General features: G+C 52.6%; 1 long non-coding RNA gene across 2 annotated transcripts in view; it reads right to left on the reverse strand.

Annotated features, from left to right (window-relative positions):
• LOC125454187 (uncharacterized) overlaps window positions 1-14,698 on the reverse strand; it is an 82,784-nt gene that overhangs the window by 26,277 nt on the left and 41,809 nt on the right. For both annotated transcript variants that reach the window (XR_007247946.2, XR_007247945.2), the window contains exon 2: window positions 3,316-3,448. This is a non-coding gene — a long non-coding RNA (uncharacterized LOC125454187). The remainder of the gene's footprint in view (window positions 1-3,315; window positions 3,449-14,698) is intronic.

Consider the following 14,698-nt stretch of genomic DNA (forward strand, 5'->3'; position numbering starts at 1 on the left):
TGTGCTCCTGAGATGCTGCTTGGCCTGCTGTGTTCATCCAGCTTCACACTTTGTTATCTTAGTTTTCTGTCTTGATTACCTGCCTTGCATTCATTCGTCACTTCAGTATCTGGGTGATCTGTAGGGGTTTACATAGAACATTCCCTGTCTATCTGCTTGGGAAGGTTACACTGACACAGACAATGTTAGGGATTGACGAAACCGACAGAGCCAGGAAGCATTCTATGGACTAGAGATGGTTACGAACAGAGCAAGGATTATAGGGTCTGGAGGGGATTACAGACAAAGGGAGGGTTATAGGATGGGGAAGAGGTTACAAAGATGGTTGGTGTTCTAAGGATGGGACGGCGGGGGGTGCACTGATTGTGATCAATTGGCTTTATTGACATAGAGAAGATCTGTGGAGGTTACAGTCCAAGAGAGGTTTGTACAGGCAATATGAGTTTACACAGACAGGAATGTTTCTCAGGGCTGCAGGAGTTAACAGGGTAGGGGAGTGCTATAACGAATTGAGAAGGTAACAGTCACAGGGAGAATTTCAGTGCCAAGAAGAGGAGACAGTCATATGGCCCTTTGTTTGGACAGGAGTAGGTTACATTGACAAGTAGCACTTTGGAGGCCGAGGGGCTTCACAAAGGAGAGAGAGAGAGAGAGAGAGAGAGAGAGAGATGAGCAGGAACTAGGTAAGGGTTGAGAGAAAAAGACAGTTGACAGGTTTGGAAGATGGTGCAATCATACGGACCATTACATAGTTTGGACGAGGTCTAGAACTTCACAAGGGTTATAGGAACAGGAGGAGGAGGAGGATACAGCTAAGTTGTGGTTTGGAATGGGATAAGGTTACAAGAACAAAAGAAGGTTCCAGGAATATGAAGGGTTATGGGGACTGCAACCAATTCCAGAGATAGGGAGGGATTCACATGCTCCATGTTAGAGAGTTCAGGATGGTTTTTGCAATTGGATGAAGTTAGTAATACAAAGGATTGTAGACACTGGATGAGGTGACAGAGTTCGCACGGTTCTTCGGACTGAAGGACGTCAGAGATAGACAAAGCTGTTGGGACTGGAGTTGGATACAGCAAGAGGATTTTACAGGTACATGGATGGTTTTCATGGCTTCAAGAGGTTAAAGAGTTAGGAAAGCTAATAATGGCTGGAGGAGGGAGAATGAGGGAGCATTGTAGCAACAGAGGAGATTGCAGAGGCCGAACGAGGTTGCAGACATGAAGAGGATTAAAATGACTTCAGAAAGCAATACAAAAAGGAGATTGCAGGAATTGGAGCAATTAACACAGGCAGGAAGAGCTATTGGACTGGAGAAGTTTAGAGAGACAGGGAGCTCTGTGGGAACGGTTGATTGTCACAGATGTCATGTGGTGCTGTGTTACGGGAGGCAGGAGGGTTCTCAGGACTGGAGAACGTTACAGTGATATCATGTGTTGCAGGAGCATGAGGATGATGTCCAGATGGGGAGGTGAGTCGAGGCTGGAGGATATTACAGAGACATAGTGGACTGTAAGTCGTGGACAAGACGACAAGTGTCAACAGTATTGTTATGACTTAAGGAGGAGGACAATACCAAGATTGGACATGTTATCAAGGCTGGGGCATTTTGCAAAGATGGGAAGGGTAGTCAGAATTGGCACAGGTTTTAATTATACAGATGGATTTTAGGGAGGACTGGAGGTGACAGAGATACCAAATGTTCGAGAAGTTAGAAGGATTCAACGTACTGATGCAGATGAGTTGGAACAAAGGATCTGTAAACTTGCTGTGTGGCTGACTGTTGGAGAGGGAACACAGAACGGAAATGTCCCAGGTTTCAATATCACCTCTTGGGAGAGGCCCGCTTTTAACTTTGCTGCACTTATCCTCACTCAGACAGCATAGGCGTGGATTGATAGCTATGAACTTCCTGTGCTGTCCTCGGAAGGTTCAGTGCAACAGAGCTGAAAGTAGGGTGGTGAAGTTTTTGAGAAAATTTGCAGCTCAGGTTGTGGATGATGTTTTAGACTTGCTCACCGAGACAGTGTGTTTGATTGCAGATGTTTCTTCACCCTGCTAGGTAACATTGTCAGTGTGCTTCCAGTGAAGTGCTGGTGTTCTGTCCTGCTTGTGATTTATATGCCTCGGTTTGCTGGGGTGGCTGGCATCACTTCCAATTTTGTTTTTCAGTGGTTTGTATACCAAATCAATGTATTTGTTGATGGAGTTCCGGTTGGAATACCAGGCTTCCAAGAATTCCCTAGCATGTTCTGGGTGTGTTGTCCCAGTCAAACTTGTGTCCTTCTTTGTCTGCGTGTACTGAAAACAGCGCAAACTGGTCATGTCTCTTGGTGGTTAGTTGGTATTTGTGCATCCTTGTTGTCAGTTTTCTTCCAGTTTGGCCTGCATAATGTTTCTCACTGTCCTTGCATTGTATTTTGTATTGGTTTTGGGTGTGGGATCCCATACATTCGTCAAAAGCAGTCGTAGGTGGTTGTTGGTTTGTGGACTAGCCTGATGCCTCAGGGTCTGAATAGTCTCGTGGTCACCTCTGATAGGTTTCTGATTTGCAGTAGGGCGACTGGTGTGTCTGGCTGTATTGTGCCCGATTGTTGTGGTCTGTCATGTGAGTGATAGCGGATTGTGCTTTTTGGGTATCCATTCTCTTTAAAATCTCTGTATAAGTGCTCTGCGCCTGCTCTGAGCAGTTCCAGGTTCCTGCAGCGTGTTGTGATTCGTTTGAATAATGTCCTGATGCACCTCTGTTTACGGGTGTTGTTGGATAGTAGCTGGTGTGATAAAGTATCCAGTCCGTATGTGTGGTACACATTCTGTATACAATGGCCTGGAGTTCCCGGTTGCACTTACGTTCCACCACAGCTAAGGAAGGGTTCTTGTCCTCTTCTTTTATGAATTTTATTCTGGTGAGGATGTTTATCTGTCAGAGGGTTTCTTCTAGTCTTGTGCATGTGATAATCATGAAGGTGTCATCTACCAGAGGGAACCCAGAGTTGCTGCTATGTCAAAGGATAACATCATCTCGCCCTCTTCTGTTCTGGAGTCTTTGATGATGTTGAGGAATTCTTGGGAAGAGAGGATTGTGTGGGTAGTGTTGTCCATGATGTATTTCAGTTTCAGTTATTGCTCTTTGTCTAGCCTATATGTTGGTCTACCTGGTACTGGCTCGGTGAGCAAGTCTACAACATCAGCAGGGTGGTGATTGAGTCTGAGGTTTTTCGGTACTGTGCACCCCCTTCAGCACCGTAGTTACGACATATCTCATGGGTCGATGATTTAAGCCTTCTGCTCTGTTCACTGTGAGTATCTTACCTGACTGCAGGATCTAACGAACGCTCCACATCTCCCTGTCCGTTGTCTCTCGAGCTGGCCAGTTGACTTCAATGTGGTGATGGAGGAGACTGGAGTTGGAAATTCTGCTCAGTCAGCAACTTTAAGGAGCTGCCTAAGACAGAAACATAAACAGGCTGAGAAGTTATACTGACGCCGTGAGGATTACAGATATGGAACGGGACTGAGTACTGCAGGTATCTGGACAATCCCACTCTCCATCCCTGGCCTCTGCTGCCACCTCTGAGTGAAGAATTCTGTTGGCTCAGGGTCTCGTCGTAGGTGCAAAGGCTGCACTCAAAGGCAACAATTAGATCCACACTGTGACAGTTACTGCAAGAAGAGATACTGGGTAATATCACCAGGAAGGCGTCAGGATCACACAATGGTCAGGAAGGAGGAGTTTTGATTCATGGTGCACTGGTATCAGTACTCAGGGATACACGAACTACGAGTGGGACAGGCAATGGCCGTATGTTACTCTCATGAGACTATTAATCCATAAATTAATGACAATGTCAGAGGTACCCATCTGACTCCCTAATTCCGTCAGGGAAGGACATCTGCTATACTCAACTGGTCTGGCCAACATGTGACTTCAGTCCCAGAGCAATAGGCCTGACACCCAACTCCCTCTGAAATGGCCCAGCAAGGCACTCAGCTCAAAGGCAGCTTGGGTGGGAAATAAATGCTGACCAGCTTGAAACACCCACATCCCACGAGTGAATAAATAATCACGGGAACCGTGCTAGGACCAGTGCTCTGGCTAATCATGTCAGTAGGTTTATGGACAGGGCTTAAAACTGATAGAGAGGGTGCAGAGAGAGGGTTCAGATCAAAGAAGCTTTCCAAATCCAAACAGAAAAGGTGAGGCATTGGAACAGCATGGCAATGTGGCTGAAGACTAGCAAGAAGGAGCAGGAAGGGATAGAGTTTCACAAAAACTGTACTTCTGTGAATAGGTGTGGGACAAGAAATTGTGGTAATAAGTAAATTACAGTAATTTGTTTTGAAAGGACGAATATCTGCAATGAGATAGATGGACTTGTATCAGAGAGATTTAGTCACCAGAGACACGTAGTTGCGGGGCAACATAAAGTGGAATTGATTTGGAGCCAATCTACCATTCCCTGAGAAAAAGAACAGGAAATGACATCACCAACCCAAGGAAACCTAAACAGATAAATAGAAAGCGCGACATAACACCAGCGCTTCGTCGGAGGCTCACTGATGATGTTATCTAGAATGGTGACGAAACGTCCGAAAACTAACCTTCCAGCTCAGCGAGCAATCTCACATCCGGAACCTCAACCTGAGCTACAAATCTTCTCAACATAAGGTGGAATTTAAATATTGAACAATATACAAACTTGCAGAAATTCAGGCAGAATGGGGAAGTAGGATGGGTAACCTTGACAGAAATGGATAACAAAAGCATCACAGAGAAAACATTTGGCCTCAGATTATGGAGTAGAATCAGCATTTCATTGTTCATCACTACATGAAACATAAATTCATTGGAATTTGGAACAAAAGGCACTGTGATAATTTTGGGATACCTCAATCTTCTAGCGAGTTTTGAGAAGATTTGTAGCTCAGGTTGAGGTTCTGGACGTAAGTTTGCTTGCTCATTTCTCAGTGAATAAGTGGATGCGAGTTTGCTCGCTGAGCTGGTTGCTCATACGGACCAAATACTGAACTACAGAAGCAAGCATCCCACCACCCACAAACGAAGCTGCATTAGAACATTATTTCAACGAGCCACCACAAACTGCAGCACAGAGGAACTACGAAGAGCAGAAGAAAATCACCTATACAGCATATTCAAAAAGAACAGGAAACCAATGAACACAGTCCTCCAATTTCTCAGCAACAAACCCAAAACAAACAGACAGAAACGTGCCCAGAAACCATAACCACTCTCCCCTACAAAGGCATCTCGGAAATGACTGCCAGACTACTCAGACCTCTTGGCATCATGGTAGCCCACAAACCCACCAACATACTAAAACAGCAGCTAATGAACTTAAAAGACCCTATACAGACAACAAACAAAACGAACGTCATTTACAAAATACCTTGCAAGAACTGTGACAAACAGTACATTGGAAAAACAGGCAGAAAGCTAGCCACCAGGATACATGAACATCAACTAGCCACAAAAATACATGACCCACTATCACTAGTATCCTTACATACAGATGAGGAAGGGCACCACTTTGATTGGGACAACACATCCATCCTAGGGCAAGCCAAACAGAGACATGCATGAGAATTCCTAGAAGCATGGCATTCCAACCGGAAATCCATCAAAAAACACATTGATTTGGAGCTCATCTACCACCATCTGAGAAAAAGAACAGGAAATGACATCACCAACACAGGAAATGACCAACCCAAGGAAACTGAAACACAGAAATAGAAAGCAGGACAGAACACCAGCGCTTCGTCGGAGGCTCACTGATGATGTTACCTAGTATGGTGATGAAACATCTGGGGACAAACCTTACAGCTCAGTGAACCAGCTCACATCTCGAACACAATAAAGACCCACTCTCTTGTGGACTGAGAGGACGAGAGTGCAGTCTTGGAGGTGAAAGGAGGACGTCGGGTTGGCTGTGCACCCTTGCGACCAGTGGATCTTAATGCTGGCTTCGGCCTAACGCTGGTTCAGGGGAGCAGCCAACCTGCAACGATGGCTGCGGCAAGTGCTCGTGCCCCAGGCCAGGGGGTCCGGAACACCATCCGTGTTTCCGTAAAGAAGGTGGATGAAGGTGCACCTGTGGACCGCACCTTCTTCGTGAAGAGGGTCCTGTTGGACTGTTGTGGGTTCGCTGCTGCGGACATTTACTGCCTGCAGGATTTCCCCGGAGGGGGTTTTTACGATGTGACCTTCCGGAGTGCCAAGCTTTGCGAGCGCTTCCTGGAGGTTTTCAAGGAGAAAGGAGGTGAGGGCCCCCTCTCTGTATTGACCGCTGTCCCACTGTTTGTGATGCCAGCACAGAGGAGCCGTATGGTGACTGTACACATGTACAACCCGCATGTGCCAGCAGTTGATGTCCTGACCTTCCTCGGAAGGTATGTGAAGGTGGAAGGGGACCTAACTGACATGGTGGACCCCTTTGGCATCTGGACGAACAAGAGGCAGGTCAAGGTGACGCTGAGGATGGGCGCAGACGGGAATGTCGCACACCCACCGTCCAGCTTCGCGATCGGCGGGAGCAGGGGCTACCTGACCTATGCAGGGCAACCTAAAGTCTGCCATGCCTGTGGTAGGTCAGGTCACATGGCGGCCGACTGCAAAGTCACCATCTGCAGGAACTGCAGGGAGGAGGGACACCTTGCAAAGGATTGCCCACGAGAGAGAAGCTGCAACCTTTGCGGGGAAGCGGGCCACTTCTATAGGGCATGCCCGCGGCGGGGTACCACCTACGCCCAGGTCGCCGGCAGGGGAAATGCGGGGCCAGCCCCCCCAGAGGAGAGTAAGGCACCAGGGCCCAGCAAGGACCCCACTAATGTGCAGGAGGGCCAGGCCGTGCAGGAGGGCCCAGCCCTGCAGGATGGGCCCGAGGCCAGCAAAGCACCCCTGCAGGCTCCAATCCCCCCCGACAACCCGGAGGCAATGGAGGCGGCGACAGGCGACCCAGGGGAGTGGACTACAGTCCGGAAAGCGAGGAGGAAGGTGCGTCGACGGGCCCAGGAACCGCAACAATCAGGAGGGAAGAGACAGCTACAGGGGGGCTATAAGAGCTCCTCTGACGAGGAGGATTCGGAGAGGGCCCACCCGAAGCAGAAGTTAAAGGTCTCGAGGGGGAAGGAAAGCAGCACCCCGCTTCCAGGTGACGGGAGGTGTCCTGAGGCTCACTCCGACACCCAGTCAAGTGCCGCTGGAGCACTGGAGGGCCCCCCGGAACTTCCAGGCGGGAAGGAGGAAACAGCACGTCCCCAGCCTGATCCGGAGCCGGACCCTCCTGCCTCCGCACCCCTGACCGGGGGATGCCACCCGGAAGGCAGCACAGACGGTTTCCTGAGCCCAGAGAGCGTCCAGCAGTTAGCCCGGGCAATGGGCATGAAGGGACAGATGGAGGGGCTGGACCTTGGACTTGGGGAGGGTACTGCGGTCACTGCCCACAATGGGGGTACGAATTGCGAGCATTAATGTGCGCAGCGTCAAGTCAACCGCGAGATGTGTGTCCACGTTGGCCTACCTGACCACCATCAAGGCGGACCTCCTGTTTCTGCAGGAGTGCGGGATACCGCACCTCGGCAGGTACGGGAAATGGTCCGGCGCCTGGACCTGTGGGCCTTCGATCTGGTCGGGGGGTAACGACTGTCGCTCCTCGGGCCTGGCTATTCTGCTGCGGGGGCACAACTTCACCATCTCTCAAGTTCAGGAGGTGGTGGGGGGGGCGCCTCCTAGTGGCTGACATCACCTACAGGAATGCTCCCCTGAGGCTGATCAACGTGTACGCCCCAGTGGTACGGAGTGAGCGGTTGGACGTCCTGCAGCGGCTTCCACCCCTGCTGGCTACGTCCAGGCCGGTCATCCTAGGCGGAGACTTCAACTGCATCATTGATGCAGATGGAAGATCCGGCGTGGGGACAGCGGGTGGGGGGATTCAACTGGACGTCACGTCCAGATTCCTGATGGGCACGGTGAAGGACGCCAAGCTGCTCGACGTCTTCAGCACCCCTGCAGACGGAGCGCAGCAGAGGTACACCTGGTCGCGGCCAGACGGGTCTATCCGCTCAAGGATAGACTTCCTGTTTGTGTCACGGACGTTCTCGGTCAGATCCACTGGTGTCGAGCCGGTGTTCTTCTCTGACCACTGCCTCCTGTTGGCCGACTGTCACTTACAGGACGACCAGCCGGCCGGCAAGGGGACGTGGACGCTCAACACGACTCTGTTGACCCCAGAGAACGTCGAGGAGCTTAAGAGGGAGTACACCGGTTGGAGAACCGTGAAACCCCTCTTTGAGTCTCCAGGCGACTGGTGGGAGACGGTGAAGGAGAACATCAAGAGGTTCTTTGTCCTCAAGGGTGTTCAGAAGGCAAGAGAGAGGCGGGGAAAGCTGTCGCGACTCCAGAAAAGGGTGCAGAACCTGCTCCTTCTGCAGTTGATGGGGGTCGATGTCACGGAGGACCTCCGCGAGGTGAGGGGCCAGCAAGCCTCGCTCTTCGCCGCGGAGGCCTCCAGGATAATCTTCCGGTCCAGGGTCCGCTCTGTGGAGCAGGACGAGACGTGCTCGCGTTTCTTCTTTCAGAAGGTGCACAAAGAGAGCTCTGTGCTTAGCTGGCTGAAGGAGGACGACGGCTCGGTGACGTCGTCTCGGCCCGACGTTTTGAGGATCAGCAGATCCTTCTATGCCGGACTGTACGACACGAAGCCCACGGACAGCACGGCCTCCGAGTCGTTCCTGTCGTCTATCACGGAGGTCTTAGATGACGGCACGAGGGAGTGGCTGGACCGGCCGATATCCCTGGACGAGCTGGCCAGAGCCCTCAAGTCCTTGCAGAGGAATAGGACTCCCGGAAGTGATGGCTTACCGGTCGAGCTGTATTCTGCTCTGTGGGGCCTGGTCGGCCAGGACCTGCTGGAGGTGTACGATAGTGCGCTTCGGGCAGGGGAAATGTGCAAGTCCATGAGGAAGGGCATCATCACCCTCATTTACAAGAGGAAGGGGGAGAGGGAAGAAATTAAGAATTGGCGTCCCATTTCACTTTTGAACGTGGATTACAAAATCCTGGCCAAGGTCATTGCCAACCGGGTCAGGTCTGTCCTGGAGTCGGTGATTCACCCTGACCAAACCTGTGCTGTGCCGGGCAGGAAGATCGCTGAGAGCCTCGCGCTCATCAGGGATACGATCGCCTACGTACAGGACAGGCGGGTGGACACCTGCCTCGTCAGCCTGGACCAGGAGAAGGCCTTCGACAGGGTCTCTCATGCTTACATGAGGGACGTCCTCTCCAAATTGGGGTTCGGGGAGGGCATCCGCAATTGGATCCGGCTGCTCTACGCCAACATCGTTAGCGCAGTCTCGATCAACGGGTGGGAATCAGACAGTTTTCCTGTTAGATCTGGAGTCAGGCAGGGCTGCCCACTCTCTCCTGCCTTGTTCGTGTGCTGTGTGGAGCCCTTCGCCGCCTCCATCAGGAAGGACGTGAGCCTGAAGGGCGTGACTATCCCAGGCAGCGGAGGCCTTCAGGTCAAGACCTCCCTGTACATGGATGATGTCGCCGTCTTCTGCACCGATCGTCGGTCGGTGAGTAGGCTGTTGGACATCTGCGGCCAGTTTGAACTGGCCTCGGGTGCCAAAGTCAATAGGGGTAAGAGCGAGGTCATGTTCTTCGGGAACTGGGACGACCGCTCCTTCATCCCCTTCACCGTCAGGACAGACTACCTGAAGGTGCTGGGTGTTTGGTTTGGTGGAGCTGGGGCATGCACTAAGACTTGGGAGGAGCGTATCTCCAAATTTAAGCAGAAGCTGGGCAGGTGGACGCTCCGGTCCCTCTCCATCGCGGGTAAGAACCTGGTTGTCAGGTGCGAGGGGCTTTCGGTACTGTTGTATGTGGCGCAGGCCTGGCCTATTACCTGGACCTGCGCCGCTGCGGTCACCCGGGCCATCTTCCACTTCATTTGGGGGTCGAGGATGGACCGGGTCCGCAGAGATACCATGTACAAAGACCTGGGAAATGGGGGAAAGGGCGTACCGAACGCCACCCTCGCCCTGACGGCTACCTTTGTGTGTGGCTGCATCAAGCTGTGCGTAGATCCTCAGTACGCAAACACCAAGTGTCACTACTTACTGAGGTTCTACCTGTCCCCGGTGTTGCGAAGGATGGGCCTGGCCTCGTTGCCGCGGAACGCTCCGAGTAGTTGGACCGTTCCGTACCACCTGTCCTTCGTGGAGAAATTTTTGAAAGGAAACACCTTTGACCACAAGGCCGTCAGGCAGTGGTCAGCACGTAGTATCCTCAGGACCCTTCGGGAAAAGGAGAGGGTGGATCCCGTCGTGTGGTTCCCCACGCAGACTGCCAAAGTCGTTTGGCAGAATGCCTCATCGCCAGAACTTTCAAACAAGCACAAGGACATTGCTTGGCTGGCGGTGAGAGGGGCTCTGCCAGTGAGATCCTTTATGCATGCCCGGAATCTCTGCACCACCGCACGCTGCCCTCGAGGTGGCTGCGGGGGGGATGAGACTGTCGATCACCTCCTTCTGGAGTGTGCCTATGCGCAGGAGGTCTGGAGGGGGATGCAGTGGTATTTGTCGAGGTTCGTCCCGAGCAGCTCCGTGACGCGGGACTCCGTGCTCTACGGGCTGTTTCCGGGGACGCACACCGAGACCAACATCAACTGCGCCTGGAGGACCATCAATGCGGTAAAAGACGCTCTTTGGTCTGCCCGCAACTTGCTGGTCTGCCAGCTGAAAGAACTGACCCCGACCGAGTGTTGCAGACTGGCGCACTCCAAGGTCCAGGGCTACGTGCTGAGGGACGCGCTAAAGCTTGGGGCAGCCGCCGCCAAGGCGCGGTGGGGGAAGACCACCGTATGAGCCCCCTCGTCCAGAAAAGGGAAAGGAATCCTATCTGGTAACTAGGCCCAGCTGGCGCCTTCCCCAACTGGTCAGGGGGCCAACTGGGACTGTGCGGGGTGACGACTGCCGGGGCGGTTTCTTTGCTTTGTTTTTTTTTTTTCCCTTTAGTTGGTGTACGTACCCCCGGGTAACCTGGAGTGGCTTGCATGACTGGGTAGGTGTATAAATGTTTTATTTTTTGTACATTCTATGAATAAAGTATATTTTTTCAAATAAAAAAAAGTGACGAAACATCTGAAAACGAACCTCCAGCTCAGTGAGCCAGCTTACATCCAAAACAAAATAAAGACCCTCTCTTTTGAGGACTGAGAAGAGGACAGCGCAACTGTGTTGGAGGTGGAAGGAAGACCTCAGGTTGGCTATGCACCCTTGCAACCGGTGGATCTTAATGCTGGCTTTGGCCTGACACTGGTTCAGGGGAGCAGCCAACCTGCAACAATGGCTGCGGCAAGTGCTCGTTCCCCGGGTCAGGGGGCCCGGAACACCATCCGTGTTTCCGTGAAGAAGGTGGATGAAGGTGCACCAGTGGGCCGCACCTTCTTTGTGAAGAGGGTCCTGTTGGACTGTTGTGGGTTCGCTGCTGCGGACATTTATTGCCTGCAGGATTTCCCCGGATGTAACCTTCAGGAGTGCCAAGCTTTGCGAGTGCTTCCTGGACATTTTTAAGGAGAAAGGAGTTGAGGGCCCCCTCTCCGTACTGACCGCCGTCCCGCTGTTCATGATGCCTGTGCAGAGGAGCCATGTGGTGACCGTCCACGTGTACAACCCTCATGTGCCAGCAGCTGATGTCCTGATCTTCCTCGGAAGGTAGTGAAGGTGGAAGGGGACCTAACCAACGTCATGGACCCCTTCGAGATCTGGATCACTAAGTGGCAGGTCAGGGTGATGCTGAGGACGGGCGCGGACGGGAACATCATACACTCACTGTCCAGCTTCGTGATCGGCGGGAGCAAGGGCTACCTGACCGATGCAGGGCAACCCAAAGTCTGCCATGCCTGTGGTAGGTCAGGTCACGTGGTGGCCGACTGCAAAGCCACCATCTGCAGGGAGGAGGGACACCTTGCAAAAGACTGCCCAAAAGAAAAAAGTTGCAACCTTTGCAGGGAAGTGGGCCATCTCTATAGGGCATGCCTGCGGTGGGGGACCACCTACGCCCAGGTCGCCGGCAGAGGCAATGCGAGGCAAGCACCCCCAGAGGAGAGGAAGGCACCAGGCCCCTGCAAGGACCCGCCTAGTGTGCAGCAGGGCTATGTCGAGCAGGAGGGCCCAGTCCCGCAGGACGGACCCGAGGCCAGCAAATCGCCTCTGCAGGCTCCGCTCCCACCCCCACCCCCCGACAAACCGGAGTCGACGGAGGAGGCGACAGGTGACCCAGGGAGTGGACGACGGTCCGGAAGGCGAGGAGGAAGGCACGCCGGAGGGCCCCGGCACCACAACCATCAGGCGGGAAGAGGCAGCTACAGGGGGCCTATAAGAGCTACTCTGACAAGGGGGATTCAGAGGAGGCCTGCCCAAAGCAGAAGCTGGAGATTTCCAGGGAGAAGGAAAGCAGCACCCCGATCCCAGGTGACGGGAGGTGTCCTGAGGCTCCTTCCAACACCCAGCCACGCGCCGCTGGGGCCTTGGAGGGCCCCAGCTTTACCCAGAGCCGGACTCTTCTGCCTCCATACCCCCGACGGGGGGATGCCACCCAGATGGCAGCACGGAGAGCTTCCTGAGCCCGGAGAGCATCCAGCAGTTCGCTCGGGCAATGGGCATGAAGGGACAGATGGAGGGGCTGGACCTTGGGCTTGGGGAGGGTACTGCGGTCACTGCCCACAATGGGGGTACGAGTTGCGAGCGTTAATGTGCGCAGCATCAAGTCCACCGCACGATGTGTGTCCATGTTGGCCTAACTGACCACCGTCAAGGCAGACCACCTGTTTCTGCAGGAGTGCGGGATACCGCACCTCAGCAGGTACGGGAAATGGTCGGGCGCCTGGACCTGTGGGCCTTCGATCTGGTCGGGGGGCTAACAGCTGTCGCTCCTCGGGCCTGGCTATTCTGCTGTGGGGGTGCAAGTTCACCGTCTCTCAAGTTCAGGAGGTGGTGGGGGGGCGCCTCCTAGTGGCTGAAGTCACCTACAGGAATGCTCCCCCAAGACTGATCAACGTGTATGCCCCAGCGGTATGGAGCGAGCAGTTGGCCGTCCTGCAGCGGCTTCCACCCCTGCTGGCTACGTCCAGGCTGGTCATTCTAGGCGGAGACTTCAACTGCATCATCGATGCAGATGGAAGACCCGGCGTGGGGCAGTGGGTGGGGGGGGAAGTCAACTGGACGTCACATCCAGATTTCTGATGGGCACGGTGAAGGACGCCAAGCTGCTTGACGTCTTCAGCAGCTGCAGACGGAGTGCAGCAGAGATACACCTGGTCATGGCCAGACAGGTCTAAAGGCTCAAGGATAGACTTCCTGTTTGTGTCACGGGCGTTCTCGGTCAGGTCCACGGGCGTCGAGCCGGTGTTCTTCTGACCACTGCCTCCTGCTGGCGGACTGACACTTACAGGGCGACCAGCAGGCCGGCAAGGGGCCGTGGAAGCTCAACACAACTCTGTTGACCCCAAAGAACATAGAGGAGCTTAAGAGGGAGTACGCCGGTTGGAGAACCGTGAAACCCCTCTGAGTCTCCGGGTGACTGGTGGGAGACGGTGAAGGAGAACATCAAGAGGTTCTTTGTCCTCAAGGGTGTTCGGAAGGCAAGAGAGAGGCGGGGAAAGCTGTTGTGACTCCAGAAAAGGATGCAGAACCCGCTCCTTCTGCAGTCAATGGGGGTCAATGTCACGGAAGACCTCCGCGAGGTGAGGGGCCAGCAAGCCTCGCTCTTCGTTGCGGAGGCCTCCAGGATAATCTTCCGGTCCAGGGTCCGCTCCATGGAGCAGGACGAAACGTGCTCACGTTTCTTCTTTCAGAAGGTGACAAAACATCTGAAAACGAACCTTCCAGCTCAGCGAGCAAACTTACGTCCAGAACTTCAATCTTCATATAATATGGGACCATCACACTGGCGATAGTGACATTCAAAGAGGAATTTGGACTCTGATTTTTTCAGTGTCTCTTTGAATAACATATTGTGCAACTGGCTAGGGATGTAACTATCCCAGATCGACTGTTGTGTAATGAAGCTGAAAAATGAATGAGTAGTGTCACACACTGAGGTCATCTGGGCAATTGTGATAAAAGAATACAAAGGAATTATGAAGTTATAATGTGACCAGAGAAAATACAAACAACAGAAACAGAAACAAGGCCAATTACAGGAATTTGAGAGGGGAACTGACCAAGGTAAACAGGGGAAACAGATTTAAATGTATGGCTGTTAATGAACAGTGGAAAACACTCAACAAAAGGCATTCCATTGGAACAGACAAAACCTCAGCAAAAAATTCCCACTCTGTCTCACTCGGAACCAAGTATCAGATTCAAAGACAACCAAAAAAGAAATAAGAAAGATTCTGAAGTGAAGGAATGTGTTTCAGAAAATGACAACGGGCTATCAATATATGGAAGTAGGTGTTAAAGGGACTGCAGACAGTCTCCTTGCAAGAGGAAACATTGTTGGTGCTCAATGAGATGAGGGGAACAGGGAGAGTGTTACAGAGAGTGGCAAGGACCTGAATGAAGTTACAAAGCTGGTATGAATTGCTGCAATGCTGACAAAGGGTGGGGAGGGAAATTATACCCTTTTATTTCTTCATTCGTGGAATGAGGGTGTCACTGGAAGGACCAGCAT

This window comes from Stegostoma tigrinum, chromosome 7 (genome assembly GCF_030684315.1).
Source record: "Stegostoma tigrinum isolate sSteTig4 chromosome 7, sSteTig4.hap1, whole genome shotgun sequence".
NCBI lineage: Eukaryota > Metazoa > Chordata > Chondrichthyes > Orectolobiformes > Stegostomatidae > Stegostoma > Stegostoma tigrinum.